The sequence below is a fragment of the Eptesicus fuscus genome, chromosome 12 (genome assembly GCF_027574615.1).
Source record: "Eptesicus fuscus isolate TK198812 chromosome 12, DD_ASM_mEF_20220401, whole genome shotgun sequence".
Taxonomy (NCBI): Eukaryota; Metazoa; Chordata; class Mammalia; order Chiroptera; family Vespertilionidae; genus Eptesicus; species Eptesicus fuscus.
Window position 1 is genome coordinate 16,963,092 of NC_072484.1, and position 7,807 is coordinate 16,970,898.

Consider the following 7,807-nt stretch of genomic DNA (forward strand, 5'->3'; position numbering starts at 1 on the left):
AGGGCCACTTGGGCTCACCCGGGCCTAGGTGCACTAGGCCTCACCCGGATCCAGGGACACATGGTCTCACCCGGACCCAGGGACGCTTGGCCTCTCCCAGACCCAGGGCCACTTGGGCTCACCCGGGCCTAGGTGCACGAGGCCTCACCCGGATCCAGGGACACATGGTCTCACCCGGACCCAGGGACGCTTGGCCTCTCCCCGACCCAGGGCCACTTGGGCTCACCCGGGCCTAGGTGCACGAGGCCTCACCCGGATCCAGGGACACATGGTCTCACCCGGACCCAGGGACGCTTGGCCTCTCCCAGACCCAGGGCCTCTTGGGCTCACCCGGGCCTAGGTGCACGAGGCCTCATCCGGATCCAGGGACACATGGTCTCACCCGTACCCAGGGACGCTTGGCCTCTCCCAGACCCAGGGCCACTTGGGCTCACCCGGGCCTAGGTGCACAAGGCATCACCCGGATCCAGGGACACATGGTCTCACCCGGACCCAGGGACGCTTGGCCTCTCCCAGACCCAGGGCCACTTGGGCTCACCCGGGCCTAGGTGCACGAGGCCTCACCCGGATCCAGGGACGCATGGTCTCGCCCGGACCCAGGGACGCTTGGCCTCTCCCAGACCCAGGGGCACGTGGCCTCACCCGGGCCTAGGTGCACGAGGCCTCACCCGGATCCAGGGACACATGGTCTCACCCGCACCCAGGGACGCTTGGCCTCTCCCAGACCCAGGGCCACTTGGGCTCACCCGGGCCTAGGTGCACGCAGCCTCACCCGGATCCAGGGACACATGGTCTCGCCTGGACCCAGGGGTGTGTGGGCTCTCCCAGACCCAGGGGCGCTTGGCCTCGCCCGGGCATGGGGTCCAGCGTCATCCGGGTCCAGGGGCACTTGGTCTCACCCGGACCCGGAGTCCGGCCTCACCTGGACCCAGGGGCATGTGGCCTCACCTAGACCCAGGGACGTGAGGCCTCACTTATACCCAGAGGCGTGTGACCACACCCGAGTCCAGAGGCGCGCAACCCCGCCCGCACCCGGGTCTCAGCGGGGCCCCGTCTTCCCGATCCCAATTCCTGCCGGTCAATCCCCCCTCAGCAATTCCCCTGGCCATCCTTCCAGAGCTCCAGTATGGCTGCTGCAGAACTCGTCGGGCGGCGGCTCGGCGAAGTTCCGGTGCACCCGGTGCATGGCGGTGGGCCAGTCTGGCGTCGCTGCGTCGGCCCTTGGGTCTGCATAGGTGGCCGGTCGCCGAGCATGCGCACCTGGCCGCTTCCGGGGCGTTGAGATTCTTGACGGACTCGGAGGTCAGCAAGCGCGGAGTCTCCCACCCCATGTCTCATAGGGGCTCGTCTGTCCGTGCTTGGCTGCCAGTGGAGCCGTCCCCTCAGCCGGAGACCGCCGGGGGAACTGCGCCGAGCACGTTCCAGGTTGTATCGCCTGAGCCATAGTTCTTTTGTGTCGCCTGAGCTGTAGTTCTTAAAGTGTGGTCTTTGGGTCACCGGCATCAGCATCATCCCACATACCCCTCTTTTATTCTAGTTGTAGAGCTTCTACTCAGCCAGCCCTATGGTGGTCTTGGATGGTGTCTGCTCTGCTCTCTTGTCGTAGTCTCAAAGTTGTTGTGGTAGGCAACAATCAGGCTTCCGCCCTATGCCTCCATCTTGGTCCTCCTTTGTATAGTTAAGTCTTGATTGTTGTTGGTGTCACTGGGGGGGCTCTCTTTGTCTATAAAGGAAGAGTTGCTGTGCAGGAGACACGTTTATGGGCCGGGTCTTGGTGCAGCAAAGCTTTGACGCTCACTGAATATTCCTGTTGAATGTGTCCCTTATGCACGTGGTTGAAATCTGGTGTCATCTCCCACAGACCACTAGATGCCCTCGTTTCTGGGTCTCCAATGGGGTGTAGATCAGCTACTGCCTTAGGCACTCAGCAAGGATTACAGCAAAAACTGTAGTTTCTTCCTCCTGTCTGAGTGGCCCTGGAGCAGTCCGACTAGAACAGCAGATCATCTGGTCCGCTGCCAGAGGGCAGGCCACCCACATGCATAAGCCGTTGCTTGGGGCGCAGGTGTGCCTGCAAGACTTGCGGGGCAGGTCTTCAAAACATGCGGGGCGGGTCCCAGGGCGGGGCGGGGTCTCAGGGCGCCAACAGGCCATGGTGCGGCGAGCCTCGATGGCTGTGAGTCTGGTCCTTCTGCCTTCCATGTATCTAAGTCCCCTCGTTCCGCACTCCAGCGCAGCAAACACTGATTGCTGGGCGCACCTCTGCAAGAGTCCCGCCTCTCCCCGCAGGCATCTGGGTCTCCCGGGGTTCGCCAGAAGATGGGTTTCAGGGTGATGGAGAGCTAATCTCCCTTAGGTTTGGAACAAAAGCCCCTTTCCCCCGCCACCAGCCAGACCCACGCACCTCCACACCTCATCCCCTCCGATTTTGCTGGGTGCGAGGCAACAGAACAGCCTTTAACCTCCGCCGCCATCTTTTTCAAACTTCTCAATTTGTACTTCTTAATCCCTTCATTTCAGTCAACTCTACTGAAGTCTAGCGCCGCCGGGAGGTGCAGGGAAAGGGCGCCCGGGCCTCCGTCCGGTGCGCGGTGCGCGCGTCCCGCGGAACCAGGCGCGCGAGGGCTGCGCGGCTGTGACTGGCGCTGGGCGGCCGCAGAGCTCCAGGCACCACCATCACCGTGTTCTGGACGTCGCCGCCGCGGCGTCCCCCCAATTTATACTTTTTAATCCCTTGAATTCAGTCAACTCTACTGAAGTCTAGCGCCGCCGGGAGGTGCACGGAAAGGGCGCCCGGGCCTCCGTCCGGTGCGCGGTGCGCGCGTCCCGCGGAACCAGGCGCGCGAGGGCTGCGCGGCTGGGATGGGCGCTGGGCGGCCGCCGAGCTCCAGGCACCGCCATCACCGCGTTCCGGACGTCGCCGCCGCGGCGTCCCCCCAATTTATACTTTTTAATCCCTTGAATTCAGTCAACTCTACTGAAGTCTAGCGCCGCCGGGAGGTGCACGGAAAGGGCGCCCGGGCCTCCGTCCGGTGCGCGGTGCGCGCGTCCCGCGGAACCAGGCGCGCGAGGGCTGCGCGGCTGGGACGGGCGCTGGGCAGCCAACGAGCTCCAGGCACCGCCATCACCGTGTTCCGGACGTCGCCGCCGCGGCGTCCCCCCAATTTATACTTTTTAATCCCTTGAATTCAGTCAACTCTACTGAAGTCTAGCGCCGCCGGGAGGTGCACGGAGAGAGCGCCCGGGCCTCCGTCCGGTGTGCGGGGCGCGCTGCCCACGGGACCAGGCGCGCGGGGGCTGCGCGGCGGGGACGGGTGCTGGGAGGCCGCCGGGCTCCGGGCGCCGCCGCTGCGGCGGCGTCCCCAGCGTCCCGGGCCGGGCGGCCTGCGGGGGCGGCAGAGTTGCGAAAGTGAGTGAGTTTCCCAGGGTTTCGCCCGGAATGGGGTTCAGTGCATTCGGAGCCGGCGCTCAGCGCACTCCGGAGCCTTTATCTCCTTCCTGCCAGTGAACGCCGGCCAGGTCATCAGCCGCCCCTTCCTCTCCGGTTCCATCCTCCCCGCAGGCGCGTGTGCTCCTGTCTCCGCCCGTTTCTCCATACCTTAGGCTTTTACGGCTTCCCCGACTGTCCCCGTGGCCTTCTCCTTCCCCCCAGCTGTGGGCATTTCAGTCCGCCAGCTCTCCTGTGGTTCTGGACGATGTCCGTTCTGACCTCTAGTTGTATTTTTGAAATTGTTGTGCCCGGCTGCAGGTTAGGTGTTTAACCTATGCCGCCATCTTGGTTTCTCCCTGTTTTAATGGACTTGTTGCTGCTGCTGTGAGAACAGATTGGAGGTGAGAGGCACAGGTGGAATTGGGGAGACCAGCTAGGAAGCCATTGCAAAAATAAAGTCAGGACACCATGAATGCTTGGGCCAGAGTGATAACGCAAGAGGTGATGAGAATGGCCAGATGTTGGATATATTTTTTAAAAATAGCTGTGTTTTTTGTTGATGAATTGGATGTGGGTTAGTAGACAGACCATACATCCTTATTTGTTTGGGACAGTTGCAGTTTATATAATGAATGACATGGTCATCCTGGTTATGAGAAAAAGAGAGGAGTCAAGAATGGTTCCATAGCCGAAACCGGTTTGGCTCAGTGGATAGAGCGTCGGCCTGTGGACTGAAGGGTCCCAGGTTCGATTCCGGTCAAGGGCATGTACCTTGGTTGCAGGCACATCCCCAGTAGCGGGTGTGCAAGAGGCAGCTGATTGATGTTTCTCTCTCATCGATGTTTCTAACTCTCTATCCCTCTCTCTTCCTCTCTGTAAAAAAATCAATAAAATATATTAAAAAAAAAAAAAAGAATGGTTCCATATAAGGGAAATAAATAAAATAAAGAGGGAAAAAAATGGCTCCAAAGCTTTTGGACTGAGCAACTGGAAGAGTTGCTCTGCCTGAGGAGCTGGGTTGGGGGAGGTGTGGGATCAGGAGTTGCAGTTTGAATCTTTCAAGTCCATTGAGAGACTTCCAAGTGTCTGGTAAGCACAAGGACCGCTGACTGGGAGGGGGTAGTTCCGGGACAGGGTGTGAGGAGGAAATGGGAAGTCCAGCGGTTGCTGAACCACAGAAAGCATGAAGCCATGAGGCTGGGACCTACCCAAAGAACGGAAGGAGCAGATAGGAAAGGAGGTACGGGGTAGGGGATGGAGGTGAGGGCTAGCACCCTTCGAGAGGTGTTTTCTGTCCCTCACTTTGGTGCCTGCTCTTTGCTGTGAATGAAAATCTTTCTTATGTATGTGTACTTCCTCATCTTAAACAGAGGGCAATAAACCCCATCTGCTGTTAAAAGTGACTTAGTCATCATCGTCAATATTGCCGGTGGTCACACCCATTTGTAGGCATGGCTTCTGCAAGGCCCTGTGGCCCACAGGCCTGCTTGTCCCTGTGCCCTGCAGCCCAATCTGTTCTGCACTTTCTGTTTGCATTTCAATTTCCACTCACTTTCCTTCTTATTTTATCGCAGCCCCTCCTCCTTTAATGCAGGGCTTCCCAGGCTTCTGAGTGCACTAAGACTACCAGTGAAGGGAGGGGCTGTCCTGTGACCATTAGTCACTACTTACACTGCTTTGAAGGCTTGTTTCTTTCTCTCTTCATTTTCCCTGGATAACTGCTTACTGGAAGGCAACTTTTGGGTAAGAGAAATGGAACTATAAAAGTTATTTTGTTGCCAATTTAATCAGTCGTGCAGTATTTACTAGGCACACCCTCCCATGTGTCCCAAGCATTGTGTTAGACCCAGCAGGGGCTACAGTGACTGATTAGCTCACTCCTACAACAAATATTAGTTTCGGGCCTACAGACAAAACAGACAAAAATCCCTGCCAGTTTTGAGTGTATCTTCTAGAGGGAGAAGGTAGACAATAGATAAGAAAAACTAGTAAAATAGGAGAATGTGGGTGGTGCTAAGAGCTGTGGTTAAATCACCAAGCAGAGAAGGTGCATGGAGAGTTCGAAGGAGAGGAAGCTGCAAACAGGGTGATCCTGGGAGGCCTCAATGAGAACATGAGGGGGTGTCTCCACCTCAAGCTCGGGTTCCAGCAGCACCCAGGTCAGGTGGCTATTGTGAATCCTGGCAAATGCAGGGCTGCCCATCACACTAAGAATAACTCCTGAATCCTTCCCTTCCCGTGGCCTGCAGCACTGAGGGGATGTGGCCCTGGCTGCCTCCTGACCTCATTACTACTCAAGCTCCACTCGCAGTGGGCTCTACTTTCCTCACCCATCCCAAGCACATTCCTGTCTCAGGACCTTTGCATGTCCTCTTTAAAAAAAATTTTTTTTTAAATTTATTTCAGAGAGGAAGGGAGAGGGAGAGAAAGATAGAAACATTAAAGATGAGAAAGAATCATTGATTGCACCCCAATGGGGATCCAGCCCACAACCCAGGCATGTGCCCTGACTGGAATTGAACTGTGACCTCCTGGGTCATGGGCCGATGCTCAACCACTGAGCCATGCTGGTTTGTCTTAGAGGGCATTTATTTATTTATTTATTTTTAAAAATATATTTTATTGATTTTTTTTTTACAGAGAGGAAGGGAGAGAGATAGAGACTTAGAAACATCGATGAGAGAGAAACATCGATCAGCTGCCTCCTGCACACCCCCTACTGGGAATGTGCCCACAACCAAGGTACATGCCCTTGACCGGACTCAAACTGGGACCTTTCAGTCCGCAGGCCGAAGCTCTACCCGCTGAGCCAAACCGGTTAGGGCTGGAGGGCATTTATTAAAGCATGGGGCAGTGAAACAAGAAAGGGCTGGGGAAAGGAGCCTAGGCGGGTCTGCTTTAGCTCACTAAGAAATCAAAGGAAAAGGGGCCTTGGGGGACAGGCTCAAGGGGTGTGCCTGGGATGAACTATCACTGCCCATTGCTGTCCTGGTTGCAAACCTTGTGGGGTCCCTTAGAGTTTATGAGGTTCATGCCTGGGTCGAGGGGGGGCGTGCAGGTGCACTCCTGGGAGGGAGAGGATGTCTTTGACTTTTATTTTGAGGGATTTTAAAGGCTGGGCATTGCCCTATCGTAGCCAGTTTGGCTCAGGGGATAGAGCTTCTGCCCGCGGACTGAAGGGTCCCAGGGTTCGTGTGGGAGGCAACCAGCCAATATGTCTCTTTCACATCGATGTGTCCTCTCTGTCTTTCCCCTTCTCTCTCTCTAAAAATCAATGAGGATTAATAATAAATAAATAAATAAATAAATAAATAAATAAATAAATAAATAAAGGCTGGTCATTTAGGGGGATTTTAGGGGAGGATATCAATGGAATATTCATCAGTGTTATGCTGATGTATCAAAATGAGGTTTATTCTCTTATCTGTCCTTGGGTGTGGTTGGCAAATGGCACTAATTGGATTTCTGCTGTCTTCCTGAGTAGGGTGATTTAAGCTATTTACCCTCTGGTTGGGGAGGAGAAGTGCAAACCATTTACTCTTAAGTGTCCCTGGTTTAGGGAAGATGGCTGAACCTGCTTGGCATCTTGATTTCCTATTTGGCTGCAAACTGCTGTTTAATATTGGGTCTCCGTTTCCCGATTCCGCTTTTCCTGGCTTACTGGCCTGTCTCAGTCGGACTGCTCTGCTGGAAAGGCCATGGGAGAAGCCACATGGACAGGCCACCTGGAGAGGGAAAGGTCCCGGGACTACTTGGAGAGAGGAGCCCAGCCTCCTCACCCTCCTTGCCAGCACACCGGGCATGTGAATGAGTCATCCTGGACACTCCAGCCTAGTCAAGCTGCGGGACCCTGCAGCCCTGGCAGAAATCTGTGAAGAGCAGAAGAACCACCTAGATGAGCCCAGACAGTGCTGGAATTTGAGAGATAATAAAACAATTGTTTTAATCAACTAGTTTTGAGGTGTTTTCTCATACAACAGTACATCCCTGGAACGCTTTCCCTGACCACCCCAGCGCAGACTGTACCCTCTTCTCTTTGCTTTGTTTTCTTTGCTTTGGTTTGTCTTTCTTTGCATAACTTAAGCTTCCCTGACATTTAACATGCCTTTGCTTACTGTCCATCTCTCCCATTGGACTGGGATCTCAGTGAGATGAGAAAATTTATTGGTTCTGCTCACTGCTTTATTCCTGGATCTTAGGACCGTGCCTAATAAACACTCACCGAGCAAATATATAAATATCCACTCTTCTAAGATCAAAATAGCCTTCGTGATAGAATGACCCTTTCCTTCTGAGAAAAATAACCGAATCCCCAGCTCTCAGGGACACACACCGTTCTTTTTGTAAGGAACAGTCTGCAACTGACCTTAGGCATCA

General features: G+C 55.2%; 1 long non-coding RNA gene across 1 annotated transcript; it reads left to right on the forward strand.

Annotated features, from left to right (window-relative positions):
* The first annotated feature begins 4,355 nt into the window (after positions 1-4,355).
* On the forward strand, positions 4,356-7,380 carry LOC129150865 (uncharacterized). The gene is made up of 2 exons (XR_008557630.1): positions 4,356-4,670; positions 7,105-7,380. It is a non-coding gene; the product is annotated as an uncharacterized LOC129150865 (long non-coding RNA).
* Positions 7,381-7,807: the final 427 nt, after the last annotated feature.